We start from the raw sequence: 21,145 nt of genomic DNA on the forward strand, positions 1-21,145 counted from the left end.
ATGTTTGTATTTCTTCAGTGATTACTGCATGAGTCAGCGTTCACCAAGTCCTGAAATGCTCTTGGTGTTCCAATACATTGTTAGAGAAGCTTGTATAGATGAGAAGACTATGAGAAGCTCATTCATTTGGGTTATCACAGCTGTGATGAATATGCAATAAAACACAGAGTTTATGTTAATCTTGTTGTTTGATTTCTTGTAAGCAAGAAAATTAATATGAATTAATTAATGAAATGAAATATGAGCTTATTATGTACTTGTGGCCAAGCCTAATGCTGTGTTTTCAACTGCATTGTTTATAGCACATCACTCAAAAATCATAGATTCGTAACATATATTTTCAGTCCCAGTAATGTTGATCAGCTGTTCATTAGATCAAATAGCATGACTACTGTGCTATTTTCTACACAGACATTTTTAAAAGTGTATTTTACCGGATAAATTGTCTGAATTTCTTCTGAACCAATATATTCAACTTTAATTTTCAGGTCAATTACCCAATCACCTACTCTGACTCTTAAATCAACCCTGGTACACAGAATTAAATTACTTGCCAATTTCTAAGAAAATAGGTATTGCTGAATTTGTCATACTTTGAAAAATACACCTACATCCTCAGGGACCTTTTCCTTTCATTTACCACCACCAATAGATTATCTCCCAATCTGATTTAACTGTTCATGCCGCCAATTTTAGGTTTTTAAAAGCAACCACCTAATTCTGACAGTTTACAATAAGAAATAACTGAACAACAGTCCTTCGCATCTATTTGTCCACTGTCTGCTTCCTTCTTCTAAAATATACAATGAAAATTCACTAATAATAATAAAACAGCATACCTCTGACAGAGTACCTTAATCATAGTTCCTGTAACACTATTATAAATTTTCAACCCTTGACAACTGTGAGGGTCTAATATTTAGCAACTTTTTGCAATGCTTGTCATTGGGAAAAGACTCCCTTTCTTTACAAATACACAAAGAAAGGAAAGTAATATTTAGCATAGTAACTTCTGACAGGGAAATAAAACAGGGTGAACCTCCAGGTTCTATACTCATTTAAATCCATAACTTTTCTGCTAAGAAAATTAGCAAGCATGACACTTTTCTCTTAGAAATTACACCAGGATTATGCTTTTAAATATAAAGTAACTCAGAACTATATGTTTCATCAGGTTATTTTCCTAAAAAAACTGATCAAGATTTAGAGCATTTAACACATTCAGTGTACATGAAAAACTTCTGTTCCCTTAAGACATAATTTTGAGGAACACACTCATCTTTGTTAACTGGTTTATTAAGATAACCAGACCATGAGGAAATTTTTTTTTATTGTTTATTCCAGAAAAATACTTGCTAATAATGAGATTTTATTGCTAATATTAGTAATATAAATAAATAGAAAATCATTATAATGTATTTTACTAGCAGTATTTTCATTAGACATTTCAGCAAATATAAATTGAAAAGTCAGTATCGGGGTTAAAAGAAGCTTTTATTAATTCTTATCACATAAATCATTTAGCAGAGTAATGATGCTATGAAACACTTTGGATAAAAGTTCTGAACATAGGAAAATGTTTTGAAAATTTTTTCAAATGGCTTTAAAAGTTTTCAAATCATTTTTGATAATTTTTACTTACTGAGAGACCATCAATTTAACAAAAATTATATTGCAGTATAGCAGTCAGTATCTAAAAATACAACCACAAGACAGTCAAGATGACATAAAAGACTACCTAATTTTCTCTACAAGCTCAGTTACACACCTTTTCAATCAGTCAGGGTCAAAGTTGTATTACCTGTGTAAATGCAAAAGTATTTGACTGTGTGGCCTTTATAATTGTATTCTTTAATCCTTCCAAGTAGAACCAGCTCTAAGGGTTAAAGTTTTTTCAAGAGGCTTGAGTGACTCCAATCCTGTTCTCAGTGACATCCTCAAGTCTAAATGAAATACAGTTCACTTTCTGCTACTGGGAAAAGAAAATCTTCAGAATCTTCAGCTATCTTCATTAAACAGGAAAAAAAAAGAAGAAAGACAAAAAAGGCAAAAATGGAGCTTTGACAGCCTCATTTCCCTTTGTTTCTTGAAAATACTAAAATCACCTAACATCTAAAAGAATGAGGTAATGACACATCTAGTTTGGAGAAAAAAGAAAAATATATATAGCTGAAATACTGAATTTATGGAGTTTTTTGTGTGCTTTCTATACCTTGCATCAGTCAATCTAATTCCAGTTTTAATTTCTATTATCCTTTCTATAGATCATCCCCATGTAAATCAACCTGCAGAGACAGAAGAAACACTTTACATGGCCTTATCAGTCTCTGCTTTTTAGAGGGTCACACAATATATAATTGCTACTAGCAACTGACTTCTTTACAACATAAGGAAAAATAAGAGTAGTTGTGTATTTATTACTTTTACCTTTTAACCTTTTATTTATTACTTTTACCTTTTACCTTTTAGGTTAAAAGAACAAAATGAAATTAACCTTTTCTAGAAAACAAATTGTCTTAATTCTATTGTAATAATCCATCAAAATGATGTCAGATTATTGTCATAGATATCATTGAAAGTACTTATATTTACAATGTTGCTGAATTAGACAACAAAGAAGCCTAACCTAAAAAAAAAATTAAAAAAAATCAGCATTATACTAGTAACTAAAAGAAGCAAAGTTATTATTTAAAGCAGTGGCAAGTTATGGAAGTGAGCAAACGAGAAAAATGAACCCCATGAAAGTTGGAGACTAACATGGACATGGTGGCAAAAGCTGTGTACCAAGGCTAAAAGAACTTTTAAAATCTCTTCACTCAAGATTACTGAACAGGCTTTTATCAGCTGTACAAAATGTATGAAAATATAAACAATCTTCTAGAAAGAAAAGAGACTTTCACACTCAAAATAACTTATTACCAAAAATGAGACAAGGGTTCACTACCCAAGGAATAAAGAAATAAAACTATAATTAGAACTTTGATAATATACATGTCTGGATCAGAGATAGCCAAAGTTAAAATTTCTTCACTTCTTACTTTGTAAATGAGTATCATTTAGAACCATATAACACATTAAAACATCAAAACAGAGAACATGAAATATTTTAGGAAGAAAGTGCTTATTCATTAGACCTGAAAATATTATCTAACAAATGCTTATGCCAAGCTTTCCCTAGATCTACTCAATATTTTATGAATGCTGTTCTCTGATAGACTGATAAGCAATTCAGTTTTATTGCATTTGATTCTAAAAGTAAGGAAATAATATCATGCACTGTGAAATTTACAGTGCAATCGGGAGCAAGGAAAAGGCAAAGAGCACCAACTGATTTCACGTAAACAAAGCCAATCAAACAATATTTAAGAAACCAAGAATATAACAAAAAACATACCTACATACTGTTAATTCAAAATAGTCCCAAGACCACAGAAGTTTGTAAGATAACTAGAGCTTGCCGAGCACTGTGATGTTGAATGTACCAACATACCAGCATTCCAAAATTCATTATGTTCAGAGACTAACAAAAACCTAAGATTGCCTCTTACTGTTGCAATTTCTAAAGATGTCTTTCTACTTGAAAAGCTAAAAAAACCCACAAGATGAAAATGATATAGCTATAATGTATGTGTGTGTGTATATATATATATCTATATATATATAAAATTTATACATATAAATAAAACTCTCTGTGTTACAGAAATTTGTCCACTAACATGTACTTGTGTGTACTGCTCTTCCCACCTGGCCTGTATACAAGACCAGAAAAATTATCAAAATGTACAGATTTAGTGGCATAGAGCTTCTCTGACAACAAGTCTCTTCAAAAGTAACAGAACTGCATGACTGAAACATAGATATGTGTACTGATAACTTCAAATTTAGGCCTATCTTCTTGATAACTTCCCACAAATACATTTATGCAATGATTTGTCACAGTCAATGTTTATGACTTTCCACACTGTACTGCAAAATGTAAAGCTTAAAATTAAACTCCAACAAACTAAAAAAAAAAAGTATCTCAAAACCCTTTAATTTTCTTCTCTTAGCCAACAGAAACCTACATTCTTTGACTCAATTGAAGTAAACTGCAAACTTATACCTGTAAGAAAAGACAACAAAGATCTTCAAGTTACAGAAAACAATTGTATTATACATATATATGTACACAGAGCTTTTATGTTTTTCGTCTAAATCTAAAAACATTGGAAAATTGTACTTGTGGCAACTGAAAGGACCTAATGAGAAAATATGAGTACAGTATTTGTGGTGTAACTGGTCCTGGGAGACCTTGTTACAGTCTGAGATGCTCTTCAGCCCTGAGCGAAGCTAACAGGAGTTGCCATATACTGTTGATGAGTTTACAAATTGAGGGAGTGAGTTTCCCTCACCACAGAGGTGTAAAAAATGCAAAACATTAACATACTACCTAAGATTCAAAGCGAACATCAGACTGTTTACATGTCTGCTTTGCATTTGACTGCCATGCATTTGTCTTTTAAACAGTGAAATGAACACACCTCACTATCCTTTCAAAACATAACCAAGAGCACTACTAGGAAGCCCTAGAAATCAGAAACCTTTCACAAAGAAATATATAGTGCTCCTCAAAAATTATAGTTTCAATGGTTAAATTCAGGCAGAAGACAGTAGCTGCACATACAATAATAATACAGTCATTGGTTTGATGACTTAAATATTCCAATGGAAGGCAATAATGTAATACAATAACCAAGTCTCTCCCATAACAAAACCAAACCTCATACTACAGAAGCATATACAGTCTTGAAAAATTCATGTATTCTGAGGCCTTCTGCACTCAGAAGGAATCATTTGAAGGCTAACACAATGAAAATACTAACATTTTACTGAGAGATCTATAAACCTTTGTAAAACTAACAATAAATGATGAACTTCATACACTGATGGATACATATTCTTGGTTCAGCATTCTCTTTCACTGATCATTTTATTTGCATTATGACCAATATATCTCTTTCAATACATTTGTTTACTGTTACTTTATACTAATAAGAGGTATGATTTATACTTGTCTTTCAGTTAGCCTGAAAAAAACACGGTTTTACTGCCATTTTAACATAAGAATCACATTCAAAATATATATTTTAAAATGGCTTTTAATTTCAACACCAAGAACTGCATCTATAAGAAACAGTATTAACCACAGAGCTAGCAAAACAGGGTAAGACTTTTAAGCAAAAACACAAACAGAATCTGAAGAGTCCTTTTTGTCCGGAGCCAATATGCAAAGTGCTAGTTATACAAGTTAACAGAAATTATCTTACAGCAGTCATTAATGTGATTAGCAGGGAGGTATTCTTAAGAAAATCAATATAATTTAAAATTAGGTTTGCAAAACAGTTTTGCCACTTACAGCATAGGAAAACAGATTAGCTCTTTTTTTTTCATGTTGGAACTCACAAATAACAGAGGTCAAAGAGGGCAAAGTCCCACAGTGTGTGCTACCGCTCTAAGCTGGTCAGGTGCATGAAAGCTTCCAGTCAGAGAGCTACACAGATAAATGAATCAGCTCTGTGCTTAAGCTATTATGCCCTGTCTTTCAGCAATAAATATCTATTTTCAAATATTTATTAGTACTCTTATCTAAAATTAAATGCCTCCTGTTACCCTCACTGCATGTAAATCCAGCAAGCAATTAAGCCCAGAAAGGAGAGATTTAGCAAATTGTTTAATTCCACTATCTGACTTTTACACGTAGTAGTATTCCAGGTGGCCTTTGGTCCCCTTCTGGCTTGGAGGAACTAGGTACCATAATGGATTCAATAGAAATAAACAACCAGGAAAAATAACCTTATTCTAAACCCCTCATAAATCTGATTTTCTACAGCTAATTATGCTAAAGTCTGGAAGACAATTAAATGGTATTTCTTTATTTTTTAAGAACTCTGTAGTATTTTGGAATTCACATTTGAGATGAAAAGATCTATCTGATACAGCATTTCAAATACAGCTTCCTACATCCATTGTGGCAACCTGTCTATTGTCATAAGCAAAACCAAGGAACTGTTAACTGACAGCAAGACAATTCGTATTTCTTAGCAAGCATTATTTTATATTACAAAACCAAACAGTGGCTTCCTTCCTGAACTGTTTCAGTGGTGCTTTTCTGCTTGCAAAACATTTGCATTCCTGGTATGATACTGTTGAATTACTCTGCTATGAGCGGCCAATGGCTCAGACTCTTAAAGGACATCAGTGACAAGCGGTGTCCGTCTGGCGTCCATACTGCAACCAGTGTTACTTACTATCTTCATTAACGACATAGATGAAGGGAGCGAGTGCACCCTCAGCAAATTTGCAGATGACACCAAGCTGAGTGGTGCTGTTGACAGGCTTAAAGGAAAGAATGTCATCCAAAGGGATCTGGAAGAGCTCTAGAAGTGGTCTCACGGGAATCTCATGAGGTTTAAGACGACCAAGTGCAAGGACCTGCACCTGGATTGGAGCAACCCCTAGTATCAACACAGGCTGGGGGATGAACAGACCAAGAGCAGCTCTGCTGAGAAGGCCTTGGGGGAGCTGGTGAGTGAGAGGCTGGACAAGAGCCATCAGTATGCACTCATGGCCCAGAAAGCCACGTGTGTCCTGGGCTCCATCCAAAGCAGTGTGGGCAGCAGGTGACAGAGAGAATTCTGCCTCTCTGCTCTACTCTGGTGAGACCTACCTGGAGTGCTGCATCCAGCTCTGGGGTCCCCAGCACAGGAAGGACATGGACCTGTTGGATAGAGTCCAGAGGAGGTCACCGAGATGGTTAGAGAGATGGAGCACCTCTCCTATGAGGTAAGGCTGAGAGAATTGGGATTGTTCAGCCTGGAGAAGAGAAGGCTTCGGGGTGACCTAATTGCAGTCTTCCAGTACCTGAAGGAAGCCCACAAGAAAGATGGACTTTTCACAAAGGCATATAGGGACAGGACAAGAGGGAACGGCTCCAAACTGAGAGTAAGTTTAGATTACATATTAGGAATAAAGTCTTTACTGTGAGGGTGGTGAGGCACAGAGAAGCTGTGGCTGCTCAATCCCTGGAAGTGTTCAAGGCGAAGTTGAATGGGGCTTTGAGCCACCTGGTCTAGTGGAAGGTGTCCCTGCCCATGGCAGGTGGTTGTAACCAGATGATCTTTAAGACCCCTTTTAATCCAAGCCATTTTAAGATTCTATGATTTGTGTACCGGTGTAGAAAAATTGTTTACATACATATTGCTTCTTCACACAGTTAATGTCATGATGTCACATTTCCTAAGACAAGTGTGGAGGTAACTCTCATAATGTTGCCTACATGTAAATGCAAAAAAGTGAAGATTTAGAAAATGATTACTGCACAGTAATTACAGACAAGATCAGGAGTTTGTAAATTGTAAGTTCTATTTCTATGCACATAAGCAAATCCTTGTGAATTCAAACAAGATATTTGAGGTCCCACTATCTCAGCCGTGTACAGAGAAGGTGAGGTGACATTCACACGTTGAAAGTGTGTTCTGAAGGCTGAATCTTTACTTGAAATGACCTAGTAACTGATGGAAAGGAGTTAGTAACATGGAAATATTACTAGCATGAAATGACTTAGTAACATGGAAAGGAGTTCAGAGACAGACTACCACACATGCTGCAAATTTAGAGAAGTGTAGAGGAGAAGGGACCTTCAGGAGAAGAAAAGCTTCAAGTTTTGCTATAACTCTCTCTCAGTACAAAACACACAAGGGTGTACACCAGCTCAGTTGCACCACTTTGTGCATGGGAAGAGACTGGGCTTTGAGCAGGGGGGGTTGCCTTAATTCTTCCTCATCTTTTAGAGATTATATTTACATGCTTCAGGCCTCAAGATGTTTCCTGGAGTTACAGTGGCCTCAGTTTTGAAAGACTTTTTTTTAAGTAGTCTTGCTATCCCATTAGGATTTAGTATACGAAATAAGATAAAAATAGCCCTCTTTTTTAAAAGAGAAAAGCTTCCAAGATTAAGAGTGAAAGTAAGAAATGGGAACTGTACTGCTGTGCTATAACTTCCCAAAACTATTCTTCAGAGTGTCCTTTTGAAATGCTTGGATAAACTTTAAAATACTTCCATGAAAATGAAAAAAAAATTCACCTGATATTTTGAAAATAAAATACCATGTTTATACAGCTCTGTACTTCTTGATCTAAACAAGGACTGCACACATATGAAAGAATATGTCATCACATTCACTGCTTGATTTTCATACCACAGGGGCTGACATACACTTCACTGAGCTTGGCACATAAATAGATAATCTCTATTGAGATTTACTCTTCCAATCCCTTTTGCATCTCTTACTTCTTTTCTAATCCAGAAAAAAACCCACTAACCTCTACCAGCTATTCATTTAAAGACTATCCTTTCCTGAAATGACACTGCAGATCATGGTCAATGGGTCATGTGGACTGAGAATGGACTTCATCAAGGGTTCCTCCTGGTAATTTTAAGAAAACAGCAAAACCTGCCTCATTTTCTCCTTTTCAAAATGGAAACATATTGTATAAATCTACTTTTATACTGAGTTGTAAATAGACAGTGAGTAAATATTGGTAAAGGCTCAGTTCTGTGAAAACATAAAATCCCAATAAAAGTTTTGGTAAATATTCTCAATCCTATTCATGAGAACAGTAGTATTGCTAAAAGTTATGATCTAAACTTAGACAAGATGAACAAGGTTTACACGGAGAGGTAACTTCTTCCATTAGACAGCAAAAGAAGTCTTTTAGAGAACATAAGGAAGCTTTCTGCAAAACAGTCCTATCATCACATCTGATATTTCTCCTCTACTGCTGAAGGACATTCAAGTTTGTAGAGAATTTCTGCTTATATGAAATGATGATGGAGCAGAAGAAGAGCCAAGATAATCAAAGAGGAAAAAAATAAAATCCAGTACTCACCATAATTCATGTATCTTCAGAATTGATTTGGGGTGCAATTCTCTTTAAAAATTAGAGCAACTTCGTAGATCTGTTACATTAATTTAATTGTGCTGAAGTTAGCAAAACTGATGAAAGAAAATATCAAGCTCAATGCATTTTTGGACAAATGTTATAGAGAAGAGAGATTAAAGAATGTGAGTAACAGCTGAATGCTGCAGTTCTCAGGTCTCACCCAAAGGGTAGCATCACAGCAAAGCTTGTATGTGAAATTTTCTATACGTCATACATAATACCTTACCTGCAATTTTTTAGCATACAAATTTTAGCTTAGAAGAAAACCCCTCCATGTGTACTAAAATCTTAAAAGGCCTTAATTTGCCAAGAAGTATTTTCTAAATGTCGGTAAGAATGCCAAGGTTCTTAGAAAATTTAAACTAGGGAGAATGTACCAAGACAGAAATGACTCTAAAAAAAACCACCAAAAACCCCCCAACCAAAAAAACCCCCAAAACCAAAAAAAGCACCTTAAAGGCAAATTTCAGAAGTCCTTTATAAAATGATAATTAATTCCTTTCCACAAGGCTCTCGGCTAGCACTTCTGTTACTGGTAAGCTGCTTGAAGAATGTAACAGAAAAAAGCTTGATGATACTGTCTGTGCTTTGTATGAAGTAAAATTGTCTCCTTTTAACTCAGACAAGATACTAGCAAATATATTTATTAGAAGCTGAAAGAGCACTACTTCTTTCTGTGTGTCATGATCTTAGTAGATTGCCAATTATATTCTCTAAATGCAGATTTTAATACCACCTAATAATGTATGAACTTCACCTAGTATTATTCAATCTGAAAGTACTTAACTTTTCATGTAATCTTACTGGAAAATAATCTGTCTAGACAGAATACTTGGATATATTGTGCCCTTTCAAACTGTAGTGAGAAAACAAGACAGTTCTCAGTAGCTGGAAATTTCATAACTGAGCAACCACACATTCAGTTATAAATGAATAAACTTTTTTCACTCCTTCCAGTCTCAAGGTCCCCCGTGTCTTGTTGACAGGGTTCTGATTTTGTCAGGCCTTCAGAGTGCTGGTAATTATCTACATTTGTTGTATCAGCATTGTTTGTAGTTTTGTAAAAGAAACATTAACTTAGTGATACCTGCCTGCACCTGCATCTGCAGAGATTATTCTTTGCTTGGCTACCCTAAAAGCTATCTAGTTGTTAAAAACTAATAAATTGCCACCCAAAACAATATAAAAAAACTTAAGAACAAGTAAAGGACTTTGACTGAAATTTTAGGAGTTTGCTATCTTTTTCTTCTTAATTTTTCAAGGCATTTAATAAACCTGATGGTTCATATAATCAAGCCGAGTTCCTCAGTTCATTGATGTGAATATCCTAAATCTTTACATTCTAAGTTTAGATTCTGACAAGCCTCAGCTAACCTTGCACTGAAAGAGAACAGAAATAGTTATCTGATGCCTTAATGGCATCTCAGCTATGACAGTGACTATTATGTTCTGCTGCAGGACAATAAGAAACAGCATCAAATCATTTCTTAAACTGAACCAGCGGGACCCATAAGGGTGTAACTGTCTAAGCCATTAGAAATCATGTAGTTAATGAAAATCTACCTATTAAAAAAGCCAAGGAAATTTTCATGTGTTGTATTTTTGCCTCTCTGGAGAATTGAAGCAAGAATTCTGTGATGTATTCATAAATCACTAGACATAACTATAATTCCATAGATTTTTTTTTTTAGCAAACTGTTACTAATAAAATATAAAAAAATCTATGGAATCACTTTACTGCAGATCTATCTTTTCCTACTTTCCTGCAGTAATATTATACTGCATTAAAGTAATAAACACCGCTGACAGTTGAAGCTTTCCAAGGAAAGAACAGTGCTAACATATTAGTCTGAGTTCTAAAATTTGGCAGTCACTTAAACCAGGTCAAACAGAGGTGGAATTGCCTGCTCCTCTGTGCAAGAAGTCATTTCTATATAAAAGTAACACAGGCACATTTCTTCACTCACCAGGGAAGTCCGGGGAAAAGCAAAGTAACTAGTGTGTGTGCTTGATAGAAACAGTGGGGGGGGATGAAAAGGTTACATATTTTCCATACGTGCAACTTTGAGAAATCACAAAAGGAATAGTACTGAGACCTAAGTTTGCTTTGCACTTTGTTAGATAGGTAAGCAAGGCAGTCAGCAGAAGTATGCTGATGGTCAGCTGGAGCAAACATGTCTCCACCATTCAACACAACGTTTCAGGTTACTAGGAAATTAATTCAAAACAGATACTATTTGTTGAAGTTATTCTGACATCTACTATATTCAGAATTTCTTTGGCTATCACCACATTTACTGTTCTGGTACCAAATTAGAAAAAGTGTACAAAGAAATCTCTGAACTAGCATAAGCCCAGGATGAATTTTAGGAATAAATACTGTGTTTAGAGGACACCTTGTTTTCTCTAACATCTACTGTATGCTAGGACATCCACAGGTTATACTGACAAAGATGATTGGAAAAGATTATGCTCTCATTCTCTTAGTTCTGACTAAATTACTAGTTTTCAAGTTTCCCATGGAAGCTCCAAATATTTCCTGGATTATTGCCAGAACACAAAAAGGAGTGTGTTACTCATTGCTAGACAGTCCTGCAACATTTTATAAATTCAAACTGTCATTTGGAGAAAAGTCTTCTTTATATTCTTACTAACTTGCCTGTACCTGAGAGAGGCATCAGTCAAATAAAGTTTCTATCTGCCTTTAGATCCCAGCATCTACAGGAGGACTGAAAACTTGTTTTCTAATTGCAGGACTGGAATTCCATTAGGAGGTAAATGGGCATTGAAAGCAATTCACAAAGCACTGGCAATGTTGTCATATTGGATTGAAAGATGAGCTTCTACCTGTTGCTCTATTTCATTTTTCATCTGGTACTTTCAGCCTGGATGAGGCTGGTTTAGAGAGATTGACCTTCCCCATGGAAGAAAAATCACATTTCCCCATAAATCAAAAATGCAAAATCCTTTACCATGGCAAATAGTTTGAAATCTGTAACTCCAGGTAAAGATTCTCTATGCAGTGGCCTCAAACACTATTAGGCCTTCAAAGTGGCTTGATGACAGGCTTAATTACCTCTACCACTGGTTACTTCACAGTGTTAATATCTTTAAATATTTCCTGTACCAGTTAGCATTCTAATGTGCTTATGGAGTTGTGTTTTAGTTAACGTTGGTCTTGGGCATACCAGGAAACATACACGTAGTGATATGGGCGCCTAAATATGTTGCCTGAGGCCATGAATTGAATTAATTAGCATTATGTAACGACTTAAAGATAATGTATCAGTTTCCTGTAAAACAAATAACTACCAAAAAGCAGGAAAAGCAGGGCCACACTCTTCATAGGCACATTCTAGCCAGTTGTTACGCAATGCATGCAGTTTTCAGAAAGGCACTCCATTAGTAAGTGGAATCCTAATGCCTTTTTTGATTTCAGTGACTTTGAGTTTAATCCTAGTCTTAGAAAGGACTTCACTTTGTTTGTCCTTCTGGCATAAGGATGAATTCTTCACCTATATGGCTGAAATTCTTCTTAGTATCTGCTGCTTTTTGTTGAGAAAATGATGACAGTAGCTCTGCTTATTTCTCTCATAACAAAACCAAGGGGAGTATCAGTAATAAGCAGAGCTCACAGGCCTTGAGTTTTTCTCCTTCATTGATTTTAATGGGATCCTCATTTCCTGTTTGACTTGTTTGTGTGGCTCTGGCAGAATTATTGACTATACCCTAGGCACCTCAAGGTACGATTTTGTTCATCACTGTGATGAAAAAAAGTCTGAGCATCTTCAAGCTAACTCCATCTCTGCTAATCTACTGAATAAAATTTACCATCCCTGTGATGGGGATTGGGACAGCAATGAGCCTGGGTCAGAGTGAAATAATGTTTCTGTGCTAGATGGAGCCATCAGCTGAAGTACCAGTTTGTGAAGAATACAAGCTACATGTCACAGGAAACCCAACACGACATCCTTTACTGAGATCACATAAATCTGTTATGGAACCAACCACAGACTAACTCTTGTCATCAGAGTCATATTTTGCAGTTCAGCAGGTGCTCAGTGTAGTCAAACAAGATGGTGACCATCATAGGTACAGAAACAGGTAATGTATTTGTATCCATACCTTTAATTTTCAATTCAGCCACCACCAAATTAATTTTATACCTGCACCTTGTAAAGAAGTTTTTGAAGTATTTGCTTCTTACAAATCTGTTGCTTACATATATGAATTTTACAAAGTAAGATCTTCTTAACCTTTCATAATTGCAAATAGTGCAGAATGTTTCCTAATTGAATTTTCCCATTGCAGTTTTCTTCACATATTTTCTTGGTTACAGTTTGTATTTTCACTTAAAAAACTGCAATTGATGGATCTTGGCTGGCAAAGATTCCCTCCAATTGTATGCTACAGTTACAAGCAGACAAGCTTATGTTAGGAACACTGGGTCAGCAAGAAGGAAAATATTTTTGAATCAGGTATTCATAATTCACTTGAATGGCCTCTAGATGAGGGTTAATTTGTTTAACTAAAGATTTAGATACTTCCAATAACATCAAAGAGTCAGCTATGATCACTGCAACACTGGGATTGCTGAACTATACACTTAAATAGAGTACTGAGCAAATAATAAGCAGGCAACAGTTGAGACTGAAATGATAATAAGTCAGAGTTTGCTGTCTTTATGACCTTCTTTAATGCGAAGTTTTTCAGATAAAGATTTTTGTATGTACTGTAAAAATTGCAAGGCTGAAATGTTAGGCCTTCGGAGATGTATTTATTTTAATGTTTAATATATCTAAACAATAACATCGATGGAAACATACCAGAAATACAGTATCTGCATATTCTTATACTTCTGTCAATGTACGTTTCCCCCAGTTTTTTGGTATAAGGATATAAAAACAGTAACATATTGTGTGCAGATATATTGGAGAGAGGAAAAGATTTTACAGGACAAAATTCCACCTGTAGTGGTTTGAACCAGGTTTTCCCCCTGAAGCTAAAAGTGGTAACCCCCAGGGGGTGGTGACCCTTGGGGTTTGACCCAATCAGTGCTCCTGCAAAAATATAAACATATCTTCAGACCGGAAAAGAAGAGGTGGTACTTGTTGTTGAAGAAGTGGTGGCTATGTTGTGAGAGCCACAAGGAAGGGGCTCAGTGCCCCTTAGGGGCTTTGCCCCCCCCAGCCGCCGGTTGGGGGGCTATGGGGACTTGGAACAGTGTTGAACTGGGCTAAGCGCCTGAGGCTGAGAAGTTGGAGGAGTTTTCTCCACTGTGAGTGGGCAGACGGAGCAGCAGTAGAGACAGCAGCGTCCGAGAGCAGTGGCAAAGAGCCAACAGATAAGAACCGGAGAAGCAACAGAAGCCAGCATGCAGTCGAGGCAGACACAGAGTTGTCAGAAGAAAAGGAAAGCAGCAGCAGGAAGAGAACTGAGCCACTGCAGAGACAGAGTTTCGGGGGGTAAGAACTAAACAACTAACACTCCCCAAACTCCCTGGAGACTCCTCCGAGAGAGAGGAAGATTGATGGACTCACTTGAAAGAGTCTTGGGGTGCAGTATGCGCTGCAGAGAGGAGCTAAGAAGCTCGGCCTCCTGAGAGTTAAGCCAGGACGGCCAAAGGAATGTGTGTGTGGGGTGACCTTGGGCCCCCCCTTGCTGCTAAGCTTCAGAGAAGCTGGCAGCCATCTTGAGGCAGAACACAGAAGTTCTGCACAGGGGCTTGAATTCCCCTGAGGATACCAGACCGTCACGAAGGCTTCAGTACTTCGTTGATATGACCGTGGTGGAGCAACCTTTTGTCTGGGGTAACGCAGCCCACGGAAAGACCCCTTGTTTGGAGATGAGGGGCCGAGAGAGGCTTGGAGGCCTCCCTCGTGCGTGCTGGCAGAGAGCCAGCAACTGCTTCTGCTGATGGAAGAGAAGAAGAGACACGGCTGCTCTAGAGAGACCTGCTGCTCAGAGACTGGAAGGGGTCTTTTCTTCTTCTTCTCTCCTGGACTTTTATTTAGAGGGAGAAGAGATTTGGCCCATTGTAAATATTATTGTCATGGTAGAGATAGAGTTAAGATTGTATGTAATGTATTATACTATTTATTTGTTGTATAGTCACTGTAATATATATTCCTTCCTCCCATATTGAGTCTTGTGTTTTTGTCTGGAAAACCCATCTCACATAGGGTTGAGATGTGGGAGGGGGGCTAGGAATCAGGAATTGGATTTTGGGCCTTTTCAAACCATGACACACCCCTTACTATCACCTGCAAACAAAGCACTGCCACCTTGTGTATATAAATTAGACACATATAATGTGAATCTAAGCGAGTCCATAAAACAATTCTAGTTTTCTCCTAAGGAGAAATCCCAAAAGTGTGAATAAAATATTTTTTTTCATGTCACGGATGGATATGGTTGCAGTCACTCTCTGACTACAGCTCAAGAAGCTGAAACTGATATAAAATTTGACAGGAAATGCTTTTTAGAGCATTCCTCTTAGTATTCATCAGAAATAATTAACTCCAAATGTATATACCTTTCAGTAACTCTGACTCAGACATTCTACAGAATTTTGCAATTATTAGAGTCAGTGTGAATCTTCTGTCTATAGATCACCTTGATTTCAAATCCAGATAATTAGCTAATATCAATTAGTTAATAGTCAGTGTTTAAAATAAGGTAGACCCTCCTGTCATAGGCTGAGAGTGGCCTCCTCTGGGAGCTGGAGGGCTCAAGGGGATTGGGTGCCAGGGCAGTGTTCCCTGGAGAGCCAGTCACCACCCATGTTGTTCGCTTCTGCTGAAAAATCATATATACACAGCCACCGGAAGCCGCTGGCAGTTTTTTTCTGCTGGTGTCTGCTGTGTGTAGGTGGAGAAGGCCAGGGGGTGGCTGGGATTCTTCTTTTCCCCCCTCCGGAGGGAGAGGGGAGCCCTATGGCCCCCCAAATCTGCCTAGGCCAGAGTTAGAGGCAGCATTTTGAGTGTGTGCTGTGAAGGAAGAGATTCACAGCACCTGAGGTAAGAGGAGAGAGGCAGGCTTTGCAGCCAAGCCCTCTTCCCCCCCACTTTTTGCAGCTGTAAGCTGTGGAGGGGGGCCTTTTCTTTTCCTCCACTGTAAAGTGGAGGAGAGGCTCAGCACTGAAGCAGAGTCGAAGTCGATGGGCTAAATATAGCCCGGAGCCAGGGAAAGGAATCCCAGGCGAAATTGGAGACGGACCGTAGAGAGGCCCGGAGGATGTCTCTGCCGTGATCTAAACGCAGGACAGCTGAAAACCCAGAGGAGGAATCAAAATTCCAGGACATGGACGCTGGATAAGCTGGACTACACTACAGCAGCCTACGAACCGAGGTATGAGAGGACAGACTCAAAGCTATCTTCTTGGACTTCGTGAGGAGAGAAAAACTGCAGCAAACAGTTGAAGGTTGGTTAGGGAGTGTTCAGGAACCCAGAACACTCCCACAAGAGAGTGACTGCGTTACTTAGCAACCTTGGAAGGCTCTTCCTGGACTAAAGTTAAAGGGAGGGGTTTAAAAGGACTGATAGAAATGTAATAAACATATATATAGTTGCCTTTAGTTTGTATAGTATTTATTTGTGTAAAATAAATGTATATACTTCCCCCTTCCCCTATAGAAGCCTCTGGCCTGAAAGTTTCTCTCCAGTGTTGGGATAAATTGTGGGAGGGGGTGGGGAAGCTTGGAAATTGGATTTTTGGATTTCTAATGTGGCTCAAACTGCCACACCTCCTTAAAATGAATTCTAATTAATCTTTTTATATAAACAACAGTTGTTAATCAATAAATTAGAAGAACAGTGTTTCAGTGAAATGGATGCAACACAAAAGACAACATTAAAAATTGCATGTAACATAAAATAACCCATAAGACTTTGTTACTGTAATATGATGATAGAATAATAATCCACAATCTTTAACATCATGATATAAGAAACCAAGATCATGCTAAGCATATGCAAGTGAGAGAGATCTAACTGAAATCCAAGTACCTCTTCAACTGAATCCACATTTGAAGACTTTTCTGTCCTTTAATAACTTCAAAAGTGTAGGAATCATGAAACAGTCATAATTCTTGCCCATCAGCTGACATCAGCTATCATAACTACAATCAACTCTCAATACATTATTCTGAACGACATTCACTCTCAGTATAAGAAATTATGGAAATAAGAACTGTCCCTGCAAAAAATACCACAGCGACTATTGTAATCTCAGGTCTTGGTTCTTTGTGTGTCTCTCTTTTCTCTTGTGTGTCTCTCCAGGCTGCTGGACACAGAAGAAAGACTCCCTTTTCCCCTTAGCCAGTTTCTTCCTACCAGTGGTAACCTGGTGATTTCTAAAACGTCTCTGCTTTTCAGCATGGCTTGTCTTTGCGAAAAACGCTTGGACAAAGCCCGAAAACTTTGCCTTCACTGCCACCCTCTGGGCTCCTTACTTCAAAAATAAGACTGAGCTGTGGCATAGAGATTTCAGGATGCCTTGACACATACTGTCTGGACCATACTTATTAACAGTAGTTCCTATTTATACAGCGACAGAGAACTCTGTCAAAGAGCTTTAAAGATCTGTTCATTACATCGCAGCACTAATTTAAAACCAAGAGCAGTCAGAATCATTTTAATCCTGGAAATAAAGATAAGCCTACAGTATTATATAATAATTACATAATATATAATTTCACAACTGATTTGTGACTGCACATGAGGACATATCCTACTGCTAAGAGCTTACCATTTACATTCTTATTTCAGTTGCAAGTAAAAAAACCTCACTGAAAAACCCAAGTCCTCCAGGTCCATTTCTATTTTACCTACTTACACAGTGTCAACACCATAGGTTCCCATATTAAATATATGTTAATGTTTGTCAAACATCTGAGAAGTTTATTTGGGGTTTTTTTGTTGTTTTGGGTTTTTTGTTGTTTGGGGTTTTTTTGTTGTTGTTATTGTTTTTAACATAAAAACAAAGAGGCAGTGGTAAAAAGGAGCCCACACAGATTTGGGCTGCAGCACAGGAATAGTTCTTGATATGGAACTCAGTGTCTATGATCATTTCCTTCTGTTGTCTTAGATGATTATTGTATGCTGCAACATACTCCTTGACAACAAGGAAGGCAATTAAATCACTACAAACATTGGCTATAGTTTGAAATGTTTAGGAAGGGTTGGCAGATAGGAGCTCCAACTGACTGAAGAGCTGGAATAGGAATCTAGTTCTTCTCACCTTGTCAACCATGATCTCACCTCCAGGGTCCACTATGTAAACTTACCCTCCGAATTATTTTCATTTATATTCATCCAGAATAATTTTGCTTGATGTATGAGATGACAAGGTAACAGGTCAAATCAGGATTGAAGGTTACTAAGGGTGAAAATAGTGATTTGTCCAACACAGTGAAAAAGAATTTTCAGGTTATGTTCATACAGTGGGAGTATTTCACTTCCTATACAATTTGGAAAACTTCTTTAGCCAGGTAGATCTATTATAAAAAGAGTAATAAAATAAGCATTTATGCCTACCATCACATCTAGGCAGATGGGTAACACTTCAAGAATTAAAGCTTTTCCCCAAAAATTCCGCAAGTATTGAAGTTGTGGCTGAAAAAAATGGTGCTTTGCAAACATCCAAGAACTACTAAAGATTTTTCCTTTTACCAGAACAAAATACAGGATAAGAAGAACAAAGAAGAAGAACTCCCCGAGTTTCTGAATTTTGTTTATGCCTCAAATAAAATGATTCAGCCATGTTTTCAGTGATTTGTGTAAACCAGCAAAATCCCACTCATCCAAGTTACTCTTTGTAGGCCTCTCAACCCAACAAGATCAAGGAAAACAGAAGTGGCCACTAATATTTAAAAGCACTCAAGTTAAAGGCATACAGAGGTTCTTAATAAGCTTTCTTAAGGATTTTCAAATACTTCAGCAGTGCACTTTAAAGACAATCGCAATAATGCAATTAACAACTTATTATCATACTCTGTAATCCCCTACAAACTCACACAAATATTAGCATCTGAAAGGAAAAAAAAATGGATGAAAAAATTATTTGTTTTCCTCTTTCATAGAAAAAAGAAAGATGGTAGGAGAAGAAACATAATCCATGAAAAGCTTCCAAAACCGTAGACTTAGGAAAATAACACAGTGTAATATGTTAATCAAGTGACAAGAAAAACAACCAAAAACTACTAAAGTAAGACTTCAGGAAAAAGTGCGTTTTCTAGTGTAAAAATAAATGAGCTAGATAAGGTTTCACATAGGAATAGGAATTTTTCATGTTCAAAAACATTTGAAGAAAATCTTTTAAAAGAACACCTTTGGAAACAGTAGTATGAAAAATCAAACATAAAATCGACTGTTTTAACTTATGTGTTGAATCTAGCAGCCAACAACCCAGATGGTTATACTGTATCTTACAGCTGCTTAAAAAATGTAAGGGCATATAAATATTGTCAGTGTAGATATCCACCTGCAATTACTTAGCATTTCCATGTATTTCCCAAACATACTGTGAGGCTTTATTAAAGGTTTCAGGGTTATTTTAAAGACCTTATAGAGGGCAAAAATTAGCTGCTCACAGTTCTGCTTCAACTTGTTATATTAATCATAAATACAAATTAAAAAAATATAACAACGTAAAGCACCCCCAAAGCCACTATATATAATTCCAGGAAGAAAAAAGGAAAATATTCTACCTTTAGGGAATAATGAAAACGGATTTACAGTTCTCACAAAGAAATTGTTACAAGTTAGATACCTTGAAAATTAAAAACAAAGACTTTTTTTAATGTTGAATGAAGTTCAACATAGTTTTTATCATTTTCTGTGCAATTACAGAAAATCATGGAAAAAATTAAAAATAATTAACAGAAATTAAATATGCTACATAATAAGTATTACAGTGATCTTAACACACTAAGAGTCTGTTTTTGGACAGCAGTTTGAGCTGAGCATTAACTTTAACATCTGTGTTTGTACACGTGACTACAGTTGCAAATACATACACAGCAACTCTATGAATAAAGGCCAGATAAATAAGTATGGCAATGCATATAAACTAAATACTGAATTTTTTAAATTGAAAATGTTAGTTGCTACATAGTCAAATGGAAGAACTTGTCAAATGTGACCAGGAGCCAAAAAAGGCATACGTGCACAAGTGAGAAGCAGAACTAAATTTATCTGAAGAATTTTACATGACCTTGCCTTCCTTTGACATTTATCTACAAGTGAGGGGCAGGCAGACAGACTTTACACTCCAGTTTGAAACTTAGAAAATTGCAGAAAACTGTCACCTAACAGCACCCTGAGTGAGTTTTTATTGTTCTGTCATTCAAGAGTGAGAAAGATTTCCTCCTGGTCCTCCAGAAAAATGTCTCCACACTTCCTTAAGTGTTTCATGCTGACACTGATTTCAGAAAACTGTAGCAGCAATCAGTAGTCAAGAAAACAGCTGAAATTCTGAATCTTAACACACCTAGCAGGAATGCATGAGACAGAAGAAAATCAGTCCAGCTTTCCAAAATAGGTGGGAAGTTCAAAATAAATGATAGAGGCTGCTATCTACAGCAGATCAAAGGGATTCAAGCTGTGAATTAGAGGTTGCCTGCTCCATACAGATAACCCTCACATGGAAGGCTGAGCACCCTTCAACAACCTCAGAAAAAGTCAGCAAAAATCAAGATTTTAAATGAAGCTCAGCACATTGTGTATCATACATTTAGACATGTGTCAGAGCCAATAACATTTTACTGCAGAAATAAATACAGCAAATATGATTTGCCTTCTACATATGACTTTTTCAAAATTAACTGATGTTAAGCCTCTTAACATCAGTTCATTTATTTCAGACATGAAAAATACATACTTTTTAATCCTTCTGCAACAAAAACATCAATGCAATTACTTTCAAGTGCATTGAACACAGATGCTTCAGCTGTCTGGTTTTTATAACTAAGATAAAATAATATGTTGCCTTATGTACAAAAATAGGAATATTTCTAATGGTATGGTTATTTGCCAGCTGAACTAAGTAGAAAACCTCTTGACAGCAGCAGTTTAAGAAAATAAAATCAAGGATAATTCAACTTTCAGTGCCAAATAGGAGAACACTCTTGAGCCACTTTTCATGAATTTTTGAAATTGTAAA

The 21,145-nt window shown here is 36.7% G+C and overlaps 1 protein-coding gene across 1 annotated transcript in view; it reads right to left on the minus strand.

Annotated features, from left to right (window-relative positions):
* FBXL17 (F-box and leucine rich repeat protein 17) overlaps window positions 1–21,145 on the minus strand; it is a 288,616-nt gene that overhangs the window by 97,422 nt on the left and 170,049 nt on the right. The window lies entirely within an intron of this gene.

The sequence above is a fragment of the Neopelma chrysocephalum genome, unplaced genomic scaffold (assembly GCF_003984885.1).
Source record: "Neopelma chrysocephalum unplaced genomic scaffold, ASM398488v2 Primary Assembly neopelma1_97034, whole genome shotgun sequence".
In the NCBI taxonomy this organism is placed as follows: domain Eukaryota; kingdom Metazoa; phylum Chordata; class Aves; order Passeriformes; family Pipridae; genus Neopelma; species Neopelma chrysocephalum.